General features: G+C 45.8%; 1 non-coding gene across 1 annotated transcript; it reads right to left on the bottom strand.

Moving 5' to 3' along the window:
* Positions 1–7,319: 7,319 nt before the first annotated feature.
* Positions 7,320–7,402, bottom strand: TRNAY-GUA (transfer RNA tyrosine (anticodon GUA)). Its single transcript has one exon. It is a non-coding gene; the product is annotated as a tRNA-Tyr (tRNA).
* Positions 7,403–14,779: the final 7,377 nt, after the last annotated feature.

Below are 14,779 nucleotides of genomic sequence, written 5' to 3'. Positions count from 1 at the left end.
ATGCGGAAGGATGCCGCCGAAAAGAATGGAACGCTGCTTCGCTCTGCTGGATGCGTCGGATCCAATATAAGAAGCTCGCTCTTTACCCGATCATTCAAACATGTGGGCGCTTCATGCACACCTGCTCTATTGTTGCGTAGCAATAGAAGCCTGCTCATGCTGCTTCGGCGGCGCTTTTCTTTCAGAACCTTCTCTTCGCTCTGGACAGGAGCGCTAATAGACTCGGGGAGGGAGCAGGCGAAGCGTGTCGTTCGTAATGGAAAGAAAGATACCATTCCTTTAGAACCTCTTTGTTGGATCGCCGGCGCGAACACAGTGGTCTCTGACCAGGACCAGGAACCCATTCGAATTTGGATCTTGACATGTCGGTTGTTTTTAACCGTAGGCATCTCGCTAGGAAGTTGGTGGGCTCATCATGAATTAGGTCGGGGTGGCTGGTGGTTTCGGGATCCCGTAGAAAATGCTTCTTTTATGCCTTGGGTATTAGCCACAGCTCGTATTCATTCAGTCATTCTACCCCTTCTTCATTCTTGGACCTCGCTTCTTAATATTTTGACTCTTCTATGCTGTGTCTTAGGAACCTCTTCAATACGGTCTGGATTGCTAGCTCCCGTTCATAGTTCTGCTACAGATGATACACGAGGAAAATTCTTATGGCGGTTCTTCCTTCTAATTACCGGCATATCTATTCTTCTTTTCTCCCAGATGAAGCAGCAGGCATCGGTCCGTAGAACCTATAAAAAAGAGATGGTTGTGGCGCGAAGTACTCTTGTGCACCTACGTCACTCGGCTCGCGCGCAACCCCGCCCCTTATGGAAAAATTGAGCTTATTGCTGGGCTACTTATTCAGAGTCAGCAATTGGCTGCCGGATTTCGTCTCGGCCGTAGCGCTTCGGAGGTCACTGTGGCGTGGCTGAATGTAGAGCAGTCCGCGACGGAAGCCTTTGATCAGTAAATTATTTATAACTTCGGAAGATGGTCAAGGTAGCTTGCTTCCAAGCCACTGCACTAGATGCACATGTAGTCGTAGTCGTCGGCCCAGAATGCCTCTGTTCGTTCTATACAAGACTCTTTTTTCTGAATGGAGAATGACGTCGCTCTTTGATCTACAGAATCAGGTTACGAAGTCAATGGTAGAGATCTCTCCATACCAAGGTTCCGACTTTAGGTTACGAAGTCAATGAAGATGCATCTTCATGTTACGAAGTCAATGAAGATTCATGTTACGAAGTCAGATTAAAATGCAGAAGGCGCGAGGGAGCAGAAGCGACGGAGCGAAGTAAATGAAGGCGCGCAGCGCGCAGCGGATAATGAAGATGAAGATGAATCAGGCGCGGAGTGAAGTCAAATTTTATGTTAATTTTATGTTTTCTGATTTACTTCGTTTCTTTACTTCGTAACCGCTACGCGCCTCGTCGGAACCTTGAAGAACCTTCCAATTAGTGATATTCCCCGATGTGGCCGGCCCCGACTACATGGGAACAGATCCTTCTTCCTCGGAATCTAGACTTATTTCCATTGTTCTCGCGAGTCTTCTCGGGAACATCTCGAGGGCAGCAAGAAAAAAAAGAAACCTATCCTTAGCTCTATGTAGTGGTCGGCCTTCGTCAAGCTACCGCTTGCCCAGCCGCCTGCCTCCTTGTGTGGAAATGCTTCTCATGATCTCCAGCTTTTTCCCACCAGCTCGTTCTCCACTAGGCATAATGGAAGCCGGGTTAACTCAACCAACCGAAAGTAAGTACTTACTAATAGCGAAAGGAACTCTCCGCCCCTTCTACCAGCATGAACATCTAGTAACAAAGCGCTGTAAGACGGCAGGTTTTCTTTGTTTGCAGAACCGAATGTTCAGCATGAAATGCATTCAGGCGCGACGAGCAGAAGGGGCGAAGCGAATAAAGAACTGAGGCGCGAGGGAGCGGAGCGAAGAAGCGACGGAGCGGCAAGGTTATGTTTTTTTTTAACATAAAACGATGAATCGTTGATGAATCGTTTCTGACTTCGTAACGTTGATTCATTTACTTCGTAACCTGAATTGACTTCGTAACCTAAAGTCTTTCGCTCCCGCTCACTCGCCCCTCAGAATATCAGCACTTCTTCTCCCGCTCGTAAACTCGCCCCTCAGAACCTTCGCTACGCGCCTTGCAGAACCTAGTTCTACACTCAAATCTGCTAGTTTTTCTAAGGCGCGGAAGCGGTGAATATATGGGGCGCGAGGAGCGTGAAGATTAAGATGAAGACGAGCGAGCGACTCCAGGCGCTTAGGAGCAGAAGCGAGTAAGGTTCTGCAAGAAAGGTGGATCGGGTGGAGGTGGTCTGGTGATAAACTCTCAAGTTTTATCCACTGCGCGCTGCGCGCCTTCTTTGGGCATACATACAGCCTAGTTGCAGAAGTGAGAGCTGTGGTTGACGGTCTACTTGTGTTGCTCGATGCGCTTCGAGTTAGCGAAGCGGTTGAGACTGATTCCTGTGTTCTAGTTCAAATCATCAACTCAGGAGCTTCCGTACCTTGGCGCATTACAAGTTGGGCGGCTGAGATCAAATCCTTGCTTCTACAGATGCATGCCTCCATTCTTTGTCCGTGAAGGTTCCTGCGGATAGGCTGGCTAATCATGGCTGCCTTACAATGCCCTCATGGAACCACCCTTTCTTTGAACCTTTTTAATGATCGAATTTACTTACAGATATGAACTGAGTGCCATTTGATGAGTAAGATCGAACAAGGGAGAGGGATATGGAAAGGATGAAATAATGAAAGAGGAAGTCATTGCTAGTAGTAACGACTTGTTACGATCCATTGGTTCATATAGAATCCATGTCCTAGGTCTATCAAAAAACATTCTTTTCGCTAAGCGTATATAATAAAATAGAGTGAAAGGTTCTGAGGTTACGATGAACTGGAAGAACTCTGCTGAGTCCTCTCCGAACCGCAGGAGATGGTTGCCCATCATACGGCTCACCAACAGCACTTGCCTCTAAGGCGGTTTTTACCGGGCGGGTTCGGATCACTTACAATACACGGCTCAAGGGGTTAGGAGTTTGATCTTGAAGATAACCTTTATTTCAGAACCTTCGCTACGCGCCTTCGTCGCTCCCGCTCTCGCGCCTTCGTCAAAACCAAAGGCGCGAGTTTAAGAGCGGCGCTTAGGAGCGGGAGCAAAAGAAGTCAATTCATCTTCATCTTAATGTTACGAAGTCAATTCATCTTCATGTTACGAAGTCAATGAAGATTCAGATTCAGAAGAAGAAGGTTACGAAGGTTCAGAATGAATTTAATCGTAACCGCTACGCGCCTTCTTATCCACTGCGCGGATAACCTTCGGAACCTTTGTCGAGTTCTTTTCGACTGGGAAACGTGAGTCTGTTTTTTCCACTTTTTCCTTTCACAAAAATAAAAAAAAAGCTGAGTGCTTCGTAACCTCGCTTCCATGTGGGCAGAGAAGAGACCCCTATAGAGAATGAAGAGGGGCCAAGGATCTTCCTTTAAAGAGTGCTTATCGAGGCTCCACTCTCCCCCCCTGAATAAGTAAGGCTCCGTTAGCCTAGCCTGGGTGGGGATAAGGTTACGAAGTAAAGTCCCGTTCTTTCTGCCAGACACTAGGAGTTAGCTCTGTAAATGTGTAGAGCCAAATGGTGTAGTAGTAGGCACTTCTAGGCCCCTTCCCTGCAACTGGATCAGTCCAGTGCTTCGGGTACTACGGACCCTCTGCCATCCATTGCAGCAGAGCCGTTTCATGAGCGGGGGGGGGCGTAGTCCTTTGAATCAAACGTTGAATTAAATCGATTCTTTTTTTCCGGATAGATGGATGGATCTATCTCTCTATTCATAAATATATATAAGCCCCAAATCCTTTATTTGGCCAGGAAACACTGCACTGCTTTGGGCCCAGAAAGCGAAGGTTCTGAGGTTCTGAGGTTACGATGAAGGTGATGCCAATCAAAGTAAATAATGCTGAACCTCCACACTTTTTTTCCGTGCCCTACATGCGCTTCGCGCGCCATTGGCGCTTTGCTCTCCTCTGTATTCTTTATTGGACGGTTCGGATGGACTTCGCCGTTCTTTCCCAACAAAAAAAAAGGAAAGGGCTGTATCACATCGAGATGTCGATTCGTTTTCCGCCCCAAATGAGATGGGGAATTTTTTTCATGCTGAACCTTGCAGAACTTATTTTTCAGATAACTTCTTCGCTCCGCGCCTGATTCATCTTCATCTTTATTGACTTCTTATCAGATTCAGATTCATCTTGACTCCGCTCCGTCGCGTCTGAATCTTAATCTGAACGCTCCTCGCGCCTCATATATTCACCGCTTCCGCGCCTCAGTTCTGATTAAAATCAGTTATTATCCGCTCCCGCTCCGCTCCCGCTCGTAAACTTCGCGCCTCAGAACCTTTATCTTTCTGAGTCGAGGCCCGGCCCGGCTCGTGTCGTTCTAACTACCGACGGGCTCAGTATACGATCACGCGCAGTAACTGGGAGTCCTATTACACCTAAGGCCAACTTCAATTCACCAAACCCAGGTTCATCTCGTATAGTGATTGTGGAAGTAGACGGTTGATGTATCAGACTCGACTCTGTCTTTCGTAGTATGCATTCCCATCCGTGTCGCAACGGATTCGGTAAGCTACGTGTCCGGTGCACGGAAAACAGCCTTCGGTCCCCCAACCTTACTCATGGCAACCTTCCGGCCGCCCAACAACCTATAACGCTAGTAACTATTCCCACTGGGGCTAGGAAGTAAGCCCCACAACCCAAAGCGGCGAAGAACAAATAGAATTTGCTACAAAAGCCGGCTAACGGGGGTATTCCTGCGTATGAGAACATTGTAATGGAGAAGGTCATAGCCGAAATAGGATTCGTTTTGGCTAGAGCGCCCAAATCCGCTATATATTTGACACGGGTTTGCCGTAATGCTGGAACTATGGCGAATGCATCTATCGTCATTGATGCATAAATAAAGATACCAATTAGTAGTGATTGAATTCCCTCTATGGTTCCACATGATAAACCAGTACGAATATAACCTACATGTCCAATCGAACTATGAGCTAGAGGTCTTTTGACTTTCGTTTGGGCCATGGCGGCCAGTGCTCCTAAGATCATAGAAGCAATGCTACTGAAAAAGAAGATTTGTTGCAATGTACCTCCATAGGAACCAACAATAGAAACACGTGACATATTTGCAGAAATAGAGATTTTAGGCGCAATAGAAAGGAATGCTGTAACCGGGGTGGGTGAACCCTCATAGATATCAGGTGCCCACATATATAGAGTCAAAAGAGAGATGGAGTCCGATGGAGAGGGGGGTTTTCTTCGGGGCTCGAGAGATGGAATAGATAGGGCCCAAAAAGTGGTTAATTCGCCGCTGGGGAATTCACACAAAAGGGGAACCATTTTTTGGTTCCTAAGGAACGATGAAACGAAAAAGTGCTCTCTGAACCGAACGTGAAAGTTGTTTTCCATCAGACGGCTGTTCCCGTAACTCTACTCTCGACTTGGATTATATATCCAAAAAGGTCCGTCCGCTCTCGGCCATTCCACACGCTGCCTAGCAGAGGTTCTGAGGTCACGAAGAACTGAAGTGGATTCTATCTTTTTTTTGTAGTAGATGCCGAACCTGCTGCTCAGTAGACGGGCGCAGCAGCTACATGGACCCCTTTCCTTTCTGTTGTTGCCAGCGCTTTTCCGGGCCGAGCCGGAATTCTTTAAAAAAGGCGCGGAAGCGGTGAAGATGAAGATTCAGACGAGCGGGAGCAGAAGCGAGGAATTTATGAGCAGAAGCGACGGAGCGAAGTCAAAGAACGTTACAAAGTCAAAGAAACGTTATGAAATAAACGAAGTAAATCATGATGCCAGGTGATGCTAATCAGTTCTGAAAGAAACGAAGTAAAGAACTGAATGAAATAAACCCGGAAACGAAATTATTATCAGAACCTTTTCAGTGGGTAAGTAAGGTAGGCATACGAACCACCGCAACGCCTTAGTCAGCGCGCCTTAGTCTATTTGTAACAAAGAAGTAGGCTAGGCTGAATGGAAAAAAGGAAAGGGACAAGGGCGGTCGTCGCTTGGCGCGAAGGCTGCTGGTTCGGGGTAGGGTACGGTACTAAAGGTCCTCGGACTTCCAGGCGGTTTTTCTGGCAGCAGTTCACCGTTGGATCTCGCCAATACAGCCTCCTATAGTTTTCGTTACCGAGATATCTTTGATTTTTTTCCCAGGGATTTCTTGGGTAATCAGCTCCCTAGCAAACAGTCAAATTTTTTGTATTTATTCTTCTTTTTATTCTTTGACTTCGCTCCGTCGCTCCCGCTCGTAAACTCGCGCCTTGTCGCTTTTCTTTCTTTCCTCGTGGGCAGGAAGCACACCAGCTGCGTGCGTTGCGTGATTCCACTGTGTTTTATGCACTTGACTGGGTGGACAGTTGACCGGAAGATAACTTAGATTCGCCCGGCCAGCTGGCGGGCGGCGTGCTTATCTTGTGTGACAACACTTCAGAGCGAGTGGCTCTTCTAGTCGGGCAGCTATGTGACTTCCAGAAAAAGCGGCGCTTTTGTGTAACATGCTATGGTCTCAACGCCCTTACGAGGTAGTGATGAGTTTCACGCGCTCTAAGCCCAGCCCGCGCGCAGTTAGGAAGATTGGCCGCAATCTGAGCGGTACCACCCATCCTACCCTACCATCTATAGGCGGCCGTCCGTCCTACAGCCGCCCGAAGAGGAACTGCAGTGATCTTGAATAGGAACCCTACAGCGATAGATAGAATCCCCATAAAAATACCACTAGATCGAGCACCAGTGATTTCGTATCCGGTCAAAATCTTGGCTAATTGATCGAAGTGGGTAGCTCCAGTAGACCCATAGATCATGGAACAAATAGGGTGGGTAGGCCCAAAGACCATACTAAACAAGACGCGAACCCCCCTCGTTACCGTACGTGCGACTCTCACCGCATACGGCTCGCACAAAGACTCCTAAATCCATCCCGTTCTTCAGCTTTTCCTCTCCAATCCTCAATAAAACTTGCGTTCCCCAGCTTCAAAACTACATGTACCGCGCGCACACTACGGCTTTTTTGAGGGTGGTCGCTTCATTCGCCTATCGTACGTATCTATCGGCTTGGCTTCGTCCCAAACCAAGGAGGAAGCGGGCGCGTGCGTGTAGGAATGCCGGCTACAGAGACTACAAGCCGACGCCAGAAGCAAGTCGCTTCTATTCTCGTTGGGATTGGATATCGATGGTCATAAATAACAACCTCTCTAACAACATATGAAACTATTTCACTTCACGGCCACAAAAAAGAGCTTCTTTCTTCTCGTCTACAACAAGTGGGAGAGGCAGGATTCGAACCTACGTAGAAAACCTTCAACAGATTTACAGTCTGTCGCTTTTGACCGCTCGGCCACTCTCCCCTTCCCGGGCCGAGGCCCACGGTTTCTGAATAAGAAGGCGCTTAGGAGCGTTTAGGCGCGAGTGAGCGGGAGCGGAGCGAGGAGCGTTTTGAAAAAAAAAGAAATCTTCTTCTTCTTCGAAAGAAAGAAAGAAGTTTTCCGAAGCAAGGCGCGGAAGCGGTGAATATATGAGGCGCGAGGAGCGTGAAGATGAAGATGAAGACGAGCGAGCGATAATGAAAGGTTCTGAAATGACTTTGGTTGCGGATAAATGAAACGAAGTCAAAGAAATAAACGTTATCCTTATCCAACGTTCTGCAAGAAATTGAAGGTAAGCGGTTAGCTTACTAGCGTTCCGGGAGAATAACGTTAGTCAGTTCATTCATAACTCGTAAAGCAAAGGCGCGAGTGAGCGGGGGCGACGGAGCGGGAGCAAAAGAAGTAAATGAAGATTCAGATGCTAAGAAGTCAGATTCATCTTCATCAACGATTCATCAACGCGCGACGGCGCTTAGCGCTTAGGAGCGAAGATGAATCAACGTTCTGAGGCGCGACGCGCGAGGCGCGGAAGCGATGAATATGAGGATGAAGACGCGAGTGAGCGAGCGTTTACGAGCGTCAAAGAAAAGAAAGAAAAGAAGAAGGATAAGTAAAGTCAAGTAAAATAACTACGACAGTTCTTGAAGAACGATAACCGCTCCCGCTCGTAAACTCGCTTCGCTCCCTTATGCTCCCGCTCGCTCGTCTGAATCTGAACGCTCGTCTGAATCTGAACGCTCGTCTTCATCTTAATATTCACCGCTTCCGCGCCTTCGTTCTTTTTAATACTGAAAAAAGGTTCCGCTCGTAAACTCGCCCCTAAGAACGTTATGAAATAAATAAAGTGACGAAGTAAAGGTTATGTTTTTTTAACATAAAGAAGTCGCTTCTGGCGAAGCAGCGAGTTAATAAATAAGCAAGTGAATGAACGAGCCAGCGAGCTGCGAGTGAAGTGCAACACTCGTAAGGCGCGCAGCGCGCAGTGGATAAATCCATCAATATCAACTAGTCGTGACCATGTTTTCTTTCTTCTACTGACACTGAGCGAGCAGCAAGCGTAGGTTACGAAGTCATTTCGGGGTGGGGCGCGCTAGCGCGCGTACTCTTCTGCTATCAATGATACTAAAATCAAAAAAAAATGAAGTGTGTTTCGAAGAGATCGAGACGCTGTACTGTTTTCTTTACAAATTCCATACATACTAAGATTCAGGCGCGGAAGCGGTGAATATATTAAGATGAAGGCGCGAGTGAGCGGGCGCGACATTAGGAGCGTTTACGAGCAGAAGGTTACGCAGTAAATGAAAAGGACGTTCTTTCTTCAATTTTATCAATGATATCCTTCGTAAACTCGCGCCTTGGATAAGCTTCTTTTATGTTATTAACCTGTGAAACTCTTGAATTTAATGGAAGTGCATTCTTATTCTTAGCAAATAGCATTTCCTATTGATTTGTCCCCGGATGGACCTATGTTGATTCTGAATTATCCGTCGCTACGCTGCTCCCAAGGACTAGCAGAATCGAAATAGCGAAATTCTTGGGTCATCTCAATTGGTTCAGAAACAACACGTTTCTCTGGATCATCATAGCGTACTTCCACATATCCACTAAGAGGAAAGTCTTTTCGTAATGGATGACCCTCGAAACCATAATCTGTTGATATACGGCGTAGATCTGGATGATTGATGGAAGAAACACCAGACATATCCCATACTTCTCGCTCCCACCAGCCGGCGGATGGAAATGGACTGACTACCGGAGATATTCGTGTTACTTCGTCCGCACTTGTTTGTACACGAATGCGTGAGTTATACCGAGTACTCAGTAAATTATGGACCACTTCAAATCTTCGTTTTCGAGAGGGATGATCAACTCCGCAAATATCGATCGAAACTTGAACCCGTGTATAGGTATGAAATTTGAGAAAGAACAACAATTTAAATGGGTAGTCCGTATTCGTATCAGATCTATTCCCATGTTCCGATCTTTCCATTTTATGTACCCATTTCTTGGGTAAAGTCTCCCAACTATATTTGAAAATGGATTGGTTATCCATAAAGAAAGCTTGATTTTTGTTCCGCTTCTTGCTCTTAAAATTCAGAAAGACTTGTCGTAAATCGCCGATTGGGTTGGTCCGACCAAGAAAGGCATGGGAGTAGATAGGTTCCGAAGGTTATCCGAATTATCTTTCAGAAAACCTCACAGCACACTAATATATATATAATAGTCCAATATTCATGATCGGCTGTATGCTAAGCTTATGAATCGGGTATAGAACCCATGGGGATGCTTGGTTAGCATTTCGAATCCTACCTAATGTTTGCTTTTGTTTTTGTTGTTTTTGATGTCGAAACTATCCATGGGCACTGAGTTTATTTCTTGGGCTGGAATAGAAAATAAGCTTTGATTTTCGTGCTTACTCATCCGCGAAAAGGCGCGGAAGCGGGGAAGATTAAGATGAAGACGCGACTGATGGCGCGAGGAGCGTGAAGATGAAGATTCAGACGATGGAGCGGAGCAAAAAAAAGAAATAAAATAAACCATTGAGACAGTGTTGAATTCTATGGAATTTCCGTTACTTGACCGAACAACACAAATTGTTGTTTGTAATTTCAACTACATCGAATGATGTTTCGAATTATTTCATAACCACAGCCGCCTCTCTATGGAGTTGTTGGATCGCGATTCTACTTTGATCGTTATGGACTGGTACCAAACGACCTAATTTTAACAGCCAGCACAGTCACAATGAAAATGGCTCCTTCTTTAGTGAGATTATATGAACAAAAACCAAAGTCATTGCTAAGCTTATACTATTTCTTACGGTAGGAATGTTCAGTACCGATTCTTACGGGAGTCGATAAGTTGCAAGCGCCCCTATTCCGAATTGGATAACCCCAGTGATTAGCATCACCTGCCTTTCCTTCGGAAAGCCTATGCTTGTAAGGATCTGGGCCCATACATAAGCGCGCATGGGAATAATACTCCAGAAAATCCTAAGCACAGATCGTATAGGCTTAGACCTTAATATCTTGATCTTACATCCAGGTATTGGACATCCATACCTTCGCCGACTCTGGCATCCGGGTGCTGTAAATGCAGGTTCTACCTATGTAAGCTCGGTAGATCGAATCTCCAACTAGAATAGCGAATATAAACCAGGTGATGCTAATCACCGCTCCATCAGTCGCGTCTTCATCTTAATCTTCCCCGCTTCCGCGCCTGTTTTCATACATATATATAAAGAAGACCAGTCATTATCCGCTCCATCAGTCGCGTCTTCATCTATCTTAATCTTCCCGCTCGTAAACTTCGCGCCTTCAGTCGCGTCTGAATCTTAATATTCACCGCTTCCGCGCCGCTCAAGCTAAAGCTGTAGATTGTATATCGATTTGTCTTAGCAGTTCCTTATGGGAACTTTTAATTCACCAACTGGTTCAATTAAAATATGTAACATTACCGATAGGTTCAGCATCTTCAAGAGAGAGTTTTGCGTGTGCTTTGATAATTGACTTCTTGCAGAACCTTCAGCGGTTCAGCTTTAGGTCTCGGTTCTGGTGCTGGCTCAAGTACTGGTGAAAGTGCCTGAACCTAAGCGTCTCGCAAGGGTGTGAGTTCCTATATTCTTTAGGCTTTAAAGATTTAGCTTTAACAACTTTCACTAGCGCTTGGCTTCGAAACCTAACAAGATTCTCTGCACTTGTGCTTAAAGGTTCTGAAAGAACTAGAAGTGAACACCTAATAAGGTTACGAAGTAATTGAGACTTCGTAACCTTCCCGTGAGCAAGAGCGGAGTTGACTACGCGAGCCTAAATAATGAATGCGAGTTTAACTGACGGAACCCACCACTAAGATAAAGGCGCGAAGTTTACGAGCGGGAAGATTAAGATAGATGAAGACGCGACTGATGGAGCGTGCGAATGAGCAGGAGCGAAGCGACGAGCAGCGGATAAATGATGTTAATTACTTCGTAACCTGCAAGAAATAAGTTCTGAAAGAAACGTTATGAAATAAAAGGTTACGAAGTAAAGTGTTAAGATAAGTGTAGAAGTAACTGATTTTAATTATTAACATAACCTAAAACTTTAGTTCAAGTAATCACCTACCTCTCTGCAAGACAATTCATTCTTCCTCGGAACCTAGCTCTCCCAATTCGGATAATTTACTATTTACTTCTCTGCTCTGAAGCAGGACGGGCTTGAAAGTAAAGCAGAATGGTTCTGAAATAAGAGTGACGAAGTAACCTTCGCTCCCGCTCGCCTGTAGGAGAGCTTTCTTTATTTCATAACGTTTGTTTGGGAGTCATTATTCGACCCGTCTTTCTAACACTTCGCGTTACCTTCCTCTCTTCCCCAGTCTGTCCTATCATATTGCTTCCTGGTACGGTGACTCAGCATCCTTCTCCTAACCCGCTCACTCGCCCCTTCTGTTATCTTTACTTCTTGAAGAACGATAACCGCTCCGTCGCTTCTGCTCATAAATTCCTCGCTTCTGCTCCGTTCCTCGCGCCTTGCTTGGTCAGCCATTCTTTCTTTATCCGATAACCTTCATCTTAATCTTCAGATTCATTTACTGCTTATCATCTTCGCTCCGTCGCGCCTTTTGCTCGTCGCTTCTTCGCTCCTAAGCGCGTCGCGCGTGCATTCGCTCCTAAGCGCCGTCGCTTCTTCGCTCCTAAGCGCTAAGCGCCGTCCGCTCGTAAACGCTCACTCGCGCCTCAGACCTCCGTCGGACGAACGTTGTTCGCTCCTAAAGTCGCCCCGTCGGAACCTTAACTTACTGCTTGTGGAGCAGTTAATTGAGGCACCTACCACCTTTCTTCGCTATGTAAATAGAGGACCGGAATAAGCCTTCCAAGAATGGATTAAGGTGGGCTTCGGATTTACATTCTATTTTTTTTTTATCATAACCGGGAACCTGTTATAACAATATAATGGGGGTTAATGCTCTCAATGGTGAATCGATCATTCGCTTAGGACTGAATGGAAGAAAAGTAATGAAACCTGCTATTGCTACTGAATAACCTCCGATGACTTTATCAATAATAAACCCCGCAAGCGCCTTTTTATTCGTTCGCCTCTTCAGTTCCATCCAAGCTCGGTTTTGTCTAAATCTTCGTGGAAGAAGAAGAAGCGGTTCACCAGCCACTACATCCAGGGATCCCACAAAATCATTAAACCTGGCGGCTGCTCGCTCTTTAATCAATGATTCACCGGCCACTAGATCGATGAAGAATCTCTCAAAAATCTGCTCTTTGATCAGTGATTCACCAGCCACTACATTCAGGGATCCCACCTTATTCTCAAACCTGGCGGTTCGGTTGATTGGCACTCTTGTAAGCTCATCTTGCATACAAATTCTGGGAGTACCTGGTCCTGCATCCACCAAGAACATTTCTTCCCTTAAGCGTAAGCGTAAAACTGAAGATTGTAAGGCGTTTCCACTACATAATAAAAAACTGGAATTAGATCTTGGAAATGATCGACTCCAACTCATTATAATTTGACTTTCTTTCAGAACCTCCTATTCCTATGGATCAGAAGCATCCAGCAGCGCCACGCCAGAAGGACTAAGTTGGGGAACTCGTTAGAAGCGATTTCCCGCTTCCGCCTCTCTCTATAGGCAGGCTTCACAAAAAAAAGCTCCCTGTGGGCAAGTGCTCTTCAGCTCTTAATGCTCTCAAGCAAAAAATATCTGACTCGGCAGGGAATCGCAGATTGATTATCTTAAGTAGACACATTTCTTGAAGAACGATAACCTTCGGAACTTCTTTATTTGACTTCGTAACGTTTTTATCTAAAGATAACGTTTTATGTTAAAACATAAAACCTTGAAGAACTGTTCTTTATCCGCTGGATAACGTTTCATCGCTCCCGCTCGTTCGCTTCTGCTCCTGCTCATAAATTCGCACCTAAGCGCCGCTCATAAATTCGCGCCTCATTCATCGTTGATTCATTGACTTCGTAACGTTGCTCCCGCTCGTAAACGCTCCTAACTAAGCGCCCGCTCACTCGCGCCTTGAGAACATGAATCGTTTTATGTGAAAAAAAACATAACCTTGCCGCTCCGTCGCTTCTTCGCTCCCGCTCGTCTTCATCTTCACGCTCCTCGCGCCTCATATATGAACCGCTTCCGCGCCTCATTCGATTCATTCAACTCTATGCTTTCTTTAAGATTCACGTTCAATCCAAAAAGGTCGAGTAGTATACGCGTCTGAACTTTTGCAAGTTCCCCTCGGAGAGTATTCACTTCTTGCTGGATATTGCCGGTTCCATTCCAATCCAAAAAAAAGAAGAGAACCTGTTTAACAGCTTTCAGCTTATTCGCCACGACTGGGTAGCCTTGGGCCAACTACATGCAAGGATACATTAAGAGAAATCTTCCTCTTGGGGGTTGGCTTTTTATGTTAAATTCTTTGAAGAAGAAGAATAATTTTCTCTTTCATTCATTCTGAAAAATAATAACTTATGATTTTTCTTTACTTTAACTTTATAACGTTTATTTGACTTCGTAACGCTCCTAAACGCTCCATCAGTCGCGTCTTCATCTATCTTAATCTTCCCGCTCGTAAACTTCGCGCCTTCGTTCTTTCAGGTTACTAAGTCATTAGCATCACCTTCGGAACGTTTATTTATGTTATTACATAACATAACCTGTTCTTCATCTTCCTCCTAAAGTCGGACCTTGCAGAACGTTGTTCGCTTCTAAAGTCGCTTCGCTCCCGCTCCGTCGCTTCTGCTCATAAACGCTCCGTCGCGTCTTCATCTTCACGCTCGTCTTCATCTTCACGCTCCTCGCGCCTTTGATGATTTTCTTTCTTTACTTCGTAACCCGCTCGTAAACTCTTCTGCTCCCGCTCCTCGCGTCTGAATCTGAAGATTCCCCGCTTCCGCGCCTCTACCGCTGTTTGGTAAGTAGCATACCCGGTCTGCCTGGTTCTTTCATTCCTAACGGAACCTGTTGTGCAGAAGGTATTTCAAATACGATACGAACTCTGGTGGGACTTCTATAAAAAAGAGCTTTCCACTAAATCATCATACTATAAGTCGAAGTCACGGCATGGGGGGCTAGGAATAAGAACGAGAATCGGTGTCGTGGCGGTGCTACGAGATGGCGATTTCTCGTATCGTATAGAGGCGGACCTATTGATTGACCATAGATGCGAACCGATCTACCGGTATCTAAGATAAGTAGTTGTTCTATCGTTAAAGGTTCCGACGGCGCGACGAGCTACTTTAGGAGCAGCCTATATCGTTAGTATTTCCCGCTCGTCGGTCAAACCAATGATTCTCTTCTGTCATAGAGAGAGTCTTTGGTATGTAGCTCCGCGAGCTAGGAACGCATCATCGGGGCAGGTTTTCC

Source organism: Wolffia australiana, chromosome 12 (assembly GCF_029677425.1).
Source record: "Wolffia australiana isolate 7733 chromosome 12, ASM2967742v1".
Classification (NCBI taxonomy): Eukaryota; Viridiplantae; Streptophyta; class Magnoliopsida; order Alismatales; family Araceae; genus Wolffia; species Wolffia australiana.
This window is presented reverse-complemented; position numbering and strand designations above follow the sequence as displayed.